The sequence below is a fragment of the Oryctolagus cuniculus genome, chromosome 20, assembly GCF_051225735.1.
Source record: "Oryctolagus cuniculus isolate XC-2025 breed Fujian yellow rabbit chromosome 20, ASM5122573v1, whole genome shotgun sequence".
Lineage (NCBI taxonomy): Eukaryota > Metazoa > Chordata > Mammalia > Lagomorpha > Leporidae > Oryctolagus > Oryctolagus cuniculus.
The window spans coordinates 18,887,151-18,894,485 of NC_142886.1; the positions used below are offsets into that span (position 1 = coordinate 18,887,151).

At 58.3% G+C, this 7,335-nt stretch overlaps 1 long non-coding RNA gene across 2 annotated transcripts; it reads left to right on the forward strand.

The window, feature by feature from the left end:
• The first annotated feature begins 313 nt into the window (after positions 1 to 313).
• LOC138847339 (uncharacterized) lies at positions 314 to 7,026 on the forward strand. Of its 2 annotated transcripts, none has more exons than XR_016226784.1 (2): positions 314 to 462; positions 5,881 to 7,026. It is a non-coding gene; the product is annotated as an uncharacterized LOC138847339 (long non-coding RNA). The 2 variants fall into 2 exon arrangements; XR_011385083.2 differs by lacking the exon at positions 5,881 to 7,026 and adding an exon at positions 2,375 to 2,642.
• Positions 7,027 to 7,335: the final 309 nt, after the last annotated feature.

Genomic DNA, 7,335 nt, shown 5'->3' on the forward strand with positions numbered 1-7,335 from the left:
TAACTCCGCTCCCGGCGTTTACCCTGGGTGGGCAAGGTGGGTGGACAGTGGCAGGAGGCAAATGGTGAGGGTGCGCGCGTGTGTGTGTGTGTGTGCGTGCGTGTGCGAACGCGAGCTCACTGCCTGCCCCTGGCTCCGGTGCTCATGCTGATCTCGCTCTCAACACAGGAACAGAGCCTGCATTGTTAGCCGGCCTATCTCCTGGTTTCTGATTCTCCCGGGGCCGCGGCAGCCTGAGCAGGTTCGCAGCTGCTCAGGGATATACTTTCCAGCACATTTAGGACTTGGAACAGCCCCAGGTTTCAGGAACACATGGTGGTGGGGGAGGGAGGAGGCTCAGACAGATGTGGGCAGGAGGGGCTGAAGGGAGCTCCTTTCTTTCTTCAAGACCAATCTCTATTTTCATCATCTGATAGCAGGAACAGCATCCGAGGACGCGGGATGAGTTGCAAACCTGTGCAGGTCAGCGGCGAGGGCAAGCGGGTGGGGGGAGATGGGCAGATTTGGTTCATCCAGGCGGAGGTCTTCTTGTGCAGCACGGGCCCCTGTGACACACAGCTCTGCTCCGGTTACAGTCTCCGCCCAGCCCCAGGCTAGCCAGGGACGCCCACCCGCGGGGCACTCCCGGGAAGTCAGCCCTGGAGTGTGCCTACGGCTTCCAACACCCAGGCCCGAGGGCGCAAGGAAGAAGAGAGGAGGTTCCTAAGATCCAGGGACCTGGGGGACACCCAGACCTGCCCCACCGATCGCTGCTGTCTTTTCTCTGTTTCTCAGTGAGGAGGTAGCGCCAGCACCAGGGATCTTCAAAAAATTTCTGTAAACGCCAGATATGAAAAAAAAAAAAAACTATGCGTGGATTTCAATTTTTATTTTTTGCACCACGATACGCTCACAGTTTAATTCTGCTTTTACCAGTCTCCCTGAAGCACCTTCATGCTTTCCCAGCCTCTACTGTCTCTGCTTCTCCGAGGCAGATCCACCGTGGGTTCTGCCCACAGCCAGCCACAGCCACCCATGCGCCCATCTAAGCTCTGCTGAGGGCCTTCTAAGAGTCAGGCTTGGTCCAGGTGCCGGCTTTTAGCAGGGGACAGAACACAGTCCCTACCCTGCGAGAGCCCCCAGTTGAATAGAGAACCCAAAGGAATGGGCCAGCTTGGGCAGCACCCTGAAAAGGGGGTGCCAAACCAGACCTGAGCCCCTCGCTGCTTCGGACAGACCTGTGATGCGCTCACCTGAGTGCAGGCGGCACCCCCAGGGCCCCCCACCAGTGGCCTGGGGCCTGAAACGCTGCAGCCCGAGGCCCACAGGTGCCCCCAGCTAGCTCCCTGTGGGACCGTGAAACTCCATTAAAGACACGTGCCCAAAACCCCCCGGCCACGGACAAGCCTTTGTCTCGTTCTCAGACTGCTTCTGCCCCTTTCCTGGAAGGGGTGACTGAGGATCAGGGTCCATCCCCCAGGACACTGATGTGTGCAGCCGGGGCCCTGCCCTGCCCGGCTCCAGCCTCCCTGGGCAGCAGCAACAGAGCCGGCCTGTGTGCGGGGCTGGGAGCAGCTCTCGGCCTCCCACACAGAGCCCCTTTCTCCTGCGCCCTGGCACGGAGCCTGCTCACAGCCTTCCATTCAGAGGCTGGGCTGACGCAGAAGGCGGCTGCGGGCCGGCAGGGTGACCTTTGGGCCTGCCTGGGATGGGGGGTGGGAGAGGGACCAGGCAGGCCTGATTCTGCTTGTGTGTGCACATATGTGCGCCTGTGCACGCATGCATACACACACACACACACACACACACGCATGCAAGGAAGGCAGGGGACTCTGTTCCTGGTTGCCAGCCCCCAAGGGTCAGTGGCTTCCTCTGCTCTCCAGAGACCCCGTTCACAAACACAGCCCCTGTCTTTGGTGGGGAGGGGTGTAGAGATGAGTTTAGGGTTTAGACTGCACAGCCCAGACAAGATAGCTCCTCCGTGCCGTCCAGGCCCCGTGCTGGCTGACAGCTCTCTCAGCACAGATGGAAGCTTCCTTGACCAGTGGGGCAGCTGCCGGCCCCACGTGTGACTGTTCAGCACTGAGCCATGGCTGCTGCGGCCGAGGAGCTGGGCTCTGCCACATTTTATTGGTGACACCTTCCCTGGACAGCAAGAACCTATCTGGGAGGGCACGCTGGGCTCTGAAGCCAGATTCAGTTGGGGACAGCAACTTAGCGGTGACATGTGGCTGGACCTCTGGGGATTCAGTCCCCACCCCAACCCCATTAAGCGTGTAGTTAAATAAGAGCACTGTGTAGGGGCCGGCGCTGTGGTGTAGCGGGTAAAGCCGCCGCCTGCAGCACCGGCATCCCATATGGGCGCCGGTTCGAGTCCCAGCTTCTCCTCTTCCAGTCCAGCTCTCTGCTATGTCCTGGGAAAGCAGTAGAAGATGGCCCAAGTCTTTGGGCCCCTGTACCCATGTGGGAGACCCAGAAGAAGCTCCTGGCTCCTGGCTTCGGATCAGCTCAGCTCTAGCCATTGGGACCACCTGGGGAGTGAACCAACAGACTGAAGACCTCTCTCTCTCTCCCCTCCTCTTCCTCCTTTCCCGCCCCCGCCTCTACCTCTCTCTCTCTGTAACTCTGCCTTTCAAATAAATAAATAAACACTGTAGGCAGGGGCTGGGGTAGGGGGTAGAGATGGGGTCCAACTCTCCTCTTAGTCCAGCCAGCCCTTCCTTCTACAGAGGCCAGGCTGATGGCTTCCAACCTCTGACTTTGGGTCTGGGGCGGGCACAGGTCTCCAGGCTGTAGCTTTCGCTCTGTGCACCCGGCTTCATCCTCCATGAACAAGGGTTCCTGGATCTGCCGGGGAGCCCAGGGGAGCCAGGCTGGGCATGGATGACGCCAGCAGGAGGCAGTCCCTGCCCTGCTCCTCTTGCCTGCTGCATTCCGCCTAAGCTGGTGCCCAAAGACCAGTTTCTCTCCTTCCTACCTGAGCGAAGATTTACCTGTCCCAAGTCCCATCCCGTAAGACTTCAGCCTCACCCCCGTCTTCCCCAGCGTGACTCCCTCCGGCAGCTCGCAGACAGGGGAGAAACGGGATCTGAGTGAAGACAAACCAGAAGGTGGCCCAGCCAGCCCCCAGCCCCCAGTCCCCAGGCGGGGGAGTTGCTTTTCCAAGGGACAGGCGGGCCTGGGGGCCTGGAGGAGAAGGCACCGCCAAGGGTGGAGTGGAGGGAAAAATCTGCTCATTGCTCCCCCAAATGACAGCTGCCTCGCCATAGTCCCAGGGACCAGAGAACTCCTAGGATCTGACCCTCCCCCTTCGGAGAAGCCTGCAGCCCCTGCAAGATTCCAACAGGAGCACCAGGCAGAGGAAAAGGAGGGAGGCGTGGAGCCGGGCCAGCAGGTGAGGTGAGATGGGGACAGCTCCCGGGCTGCTCACCTCCTCCGCTCTGCTCTGTAGGGGTCTCCTAGCCAGCCCTGCCTGGAGAGGCTGGTGCCATGTCAGAGGAGCCGCCTGGACCACGGATCTGGGGCCCAGCACGCCCAGCACAGGCAGGCCTGTCCTCATGGAGCCCGGCACCGGGGGTTCATCTGGATGACGAGAGCTGCTGGTGACAACGGCTGGGCAGGAGAGCCGGCAGGTGCTGGGGGAGCCAGCAGGCACGGGGTGAGACAGCCCCGCCAGGCTGGGGACGCTGGTTTTCCCACGGCCCCTTCATCCCTGGTGCGGCAGGGACACTCACGGGGCCCTCGTCACCACCCCTCTGCACTGAGCAGGAAGGCAGGAGCTGCAGTGCAGAGGGGAGGACGGAGGTTCCGGAAGTCACCGCGAGGCCGCGGGAGCTTTCTCGCCGCTGCCTCCCACCCCTTGGATCACCATTGTCCCCACACTGTCACCATGCTTGACGTGCCAAGCCTGTCTGCTTTCTCCTCCTCCTCTTCCTCCTCTTCCTCCCCGTCCCTCTTCCTCTTCCTCCTCCCTTCCCCTTCCCCTTCCTCTCCTTTGTCTTCTTCAGATTCATTTATTTATTTGAAAGCCAGAGTTAGAGAGAGAGGAAGGAGAGGCAGAGAGAGAGAGAGAGAGGTCTTCCATCCACTGGTTCACTCCCCGGAAGGCCTCAATGGCCAGGGCTGGGGCAAGCAGAAGCCAGGAGCCAGAAGCTTCTTCCAAGTATCCCACATGGATGCAGGGGCCCAAGGACTTGGGTCAGCTTCTGCTGCTCTCCCAGGTGCATTTGCAGGGAGCTGGATCGGAAGTGCAGCAGCCAGGTCTTGAACTGGCGCCCATATGGGATGCCAGTGCTGCAGGCGGCGGCTTAACCCACTACACCACAATGCCAGCCTGTCTTCTTATTTCATTTCATCCTCACTACAGCTCTATGAAGTAAGTACAATTACCCCATCTTACAAACGGAGAAATCGAGACTCGGCGAAGCTTCTAACCTGTTGGAAGCCACACAGCTCCTTTGAGCCAGAAGAGGGAGCGTGATTGAAGCCCTGGCTGTGCGGCCCTGGGCTGCCCAGCCACTCAGGAGAGGAGCGAGGGGGAGGGAAGGCTGGCGGCGGGAGGGTGGAGGAGGTGTGGGTGTGCCTCCAGGGTCAAGGGCAGCGGTGGGGAGGCTCCCACGGACCAGCTGCAGGCACACACGGATTTTTCCCTCCACTCCACCCTTGCGGTGCCTTCTCCTCCAGGCCCCCAGGCCCGCCTGTCCCTTGGAAAAGCAACTCCCCCGCCTGGGGACTGGGGGCTGGGGGCTGGCTGGGCCACCTTCTGGTTTGTCTTCACTCAGATCCCGTTTCTCCCCTGTCCGCGAGCTGCCAGAGGGAGTCATGCTGGGGAAGACGGGGGTGAGGCTGAAGTCTTCATCTGCCCGCCTTCTAGCCAAGCAAAGAAAAATAGCCCTTTGCCAAGATCTTTCATCTCATCATTTACTCTCGCAGATGTTTTCTGCAACATAAACAAGAAGCAAAGAATGCCGGGGAGGAGAGGAGGGCGGGAGGAGAAGGAAGGGTGAATGGACAGCTTTGAAACGGAGGGCAGGAAACGGGACCTCAGCAGGGTCCCCACTGCCCTGGGAGCGTGGGCAACCTCAGGTCACTGCACAGGGCCAAGCGGAGGGTCACTGCCTGGGGTGTCTTTGAAAGAAGGGTTCTGGTGAAGCAGCCCAGCCCTGGAGTGGGTGGTCTCCCCGAAACAGCCTCCCCCTGCCTGGGAACCGACACATGGAGAGCAGCTGCTGGGCTCCTCGGTGCTCAACCTGGAGCCGCGCCCTGCTGGGGCACGCACCTGCCCACCTCGGTGCTCTCTGAAAGCTGGGCAGGGTTCTGGGGTGGGGGTGCCCAGCCTGCCTGCCAGCACAGCTGTCAACAAGACTGATGGGAGGTACGGAACCCATAATGGGAGTTAAGAATTAGTTGCACGAGGAGGAGAAAGAGTCAGGCTGCCAAGGGTTGGAGGGACACATCCTACAATGGGTGAAGAAATGACCCTGGGAAGCCAGGTGTCTCCAAGCTCGACATCTCATGGGGTTCTTATGGATGTCAGCAGCCTTTAAATTAATAAGCCATGGATTGCAAACTCAAAAGCCTAGAGGGGCTGGCAGTAACCCACATGAGTGACATTGGCCGGGGCCCGTGGTGACCCATCTACGGGGGCAGCCAAGTTCAGTTTCAGTTTCTCAGTGGAGATTTAAGAGAGCTCAGAAGTCCAGCGTTTTGTATAAAATCCCCTGTTCTTAAACATATTCGCCACAATTAAAAACAAAAACAGAGTAAACCCTGTGTGGGCCCCTCCAGGCGAGCCTGTAGGCTGGTTTTGGTTTCTGAATCATGGGTTTGAGATGCTTTGCAAGATGTCAGTTTAATGAATCGATGCTAACTTGGTGTTCACTCTTCCTGTTCTTAACAAAGGGGTTTGTGAACAGAAGGTTGAAGAAGAATCCAACAGCAAGCTTCGGTTGGACACCTGCCGTCTCCCCCAAATGGAGCTATACCATGTGATGGAATCAGATTCAGAACACTTGCCCTCAGCCCTCAAGGATTCATTCTGTGGCTGGGATACAGGAGAGGGCACAGGAAGCGAGGCCAACCCTTGACAGTGTTTGGTTGTGTGCATGGAACATTCAGGCGAGGGGAGACACTGGGCGACGCTTCCCAAAGGAGGTGCTGTTTGAGCTGAACCTTGGAAAACCAGATAACTGGAAGGTCTCTCATCCAATCCAGGAGGGCAGCAAGGACTCTGTGGAGTCAGAACCTAGGACCACAGATATTGGGGGGAGTGGGGGGGCTGCCTGATAAGAGACAGTGGCCATGGTACTCCTGCCACCACACTGTGCACCCTGCTCACCCACCCCCACTGCCACCAAATTGTGTGTAGGGTCTCTTAGAGGCAATTAGTGAGTGGGTGGTTTGAACCGAGTGGCAGGGCAGCCATGCTTAGGAGTGATGGACAGCCCTTGTGTTCAGTAAGCTTTTGAAAGGAGAGAGGGGGAGATACTTCTCAAAAGGGCCCACAGGGCTCTCTGTGCACCCAGGGTTTCCCACAAACAGCAGCAGCTCTGAGCTTCCTGGAAGGAAGAGAGTGGAAAGGAAGCCAGCCCTGGGCTTCCTGCCTGAGTCCAACACAACACAGGACATTGTGATGATCCCCAGGCTGTGGAACAGGAGACCGGTCAGGGTGGAAAGCTCACTGAGGGCAGGACCGGGGTCACTGTCCGCTCTGGGACCCCCCCACCTGCCCAGGATCCCAGGGCTGAAGATAGCCGATGGAAATGACTTGTCTGAGGTCACAGAGCCAGAAACAGCTAAGAGGTTACTCCCAGATCTCCCTGACCCCAAAGCCCAAGGACATCAGCATTTCCAAAGATTCCCCAAGGTCACTTGAAGGGGGTGGCTTACGGTTACTGGATGTGGCCCGTCACGGGTCGCCAGGGCTGATGGAGGGTCAGCGTGTAGGAGGTGTGGTGTGCACACACAACCCAGGAAGCCAGCCGGGGAGTAAACCAGCAGGTGGAAGATCTCTCTCTCTCTCTCTCAACTTTGCCTTTCAAATAAAATAAATAAATCTTTAAAAAAAAAAAAAAAGAGCAAGAGAGAAAGGCCATGGGGAGACTCTGGGACCCTGATGGGACCTTTGTCCAGGCTGATGTCCGTCTGTCTAATGGCAGATTTTAGGTGAGTCACTCAACACATCCCCAGTTGCTTCAATTACGTTGTCTTCCAGGCTTCATTGTCCTTAAGAGCACTATAATTTGGGGCTGGCAGTGTGGTGCAGCAGGTTAACGGCCCAGGTTGCAGTGTAGATATCCCATATGGGCACCAGTTCAAGTCTCGGCTGTTCCACTTCTGATCCAGCTCCCTGCTACA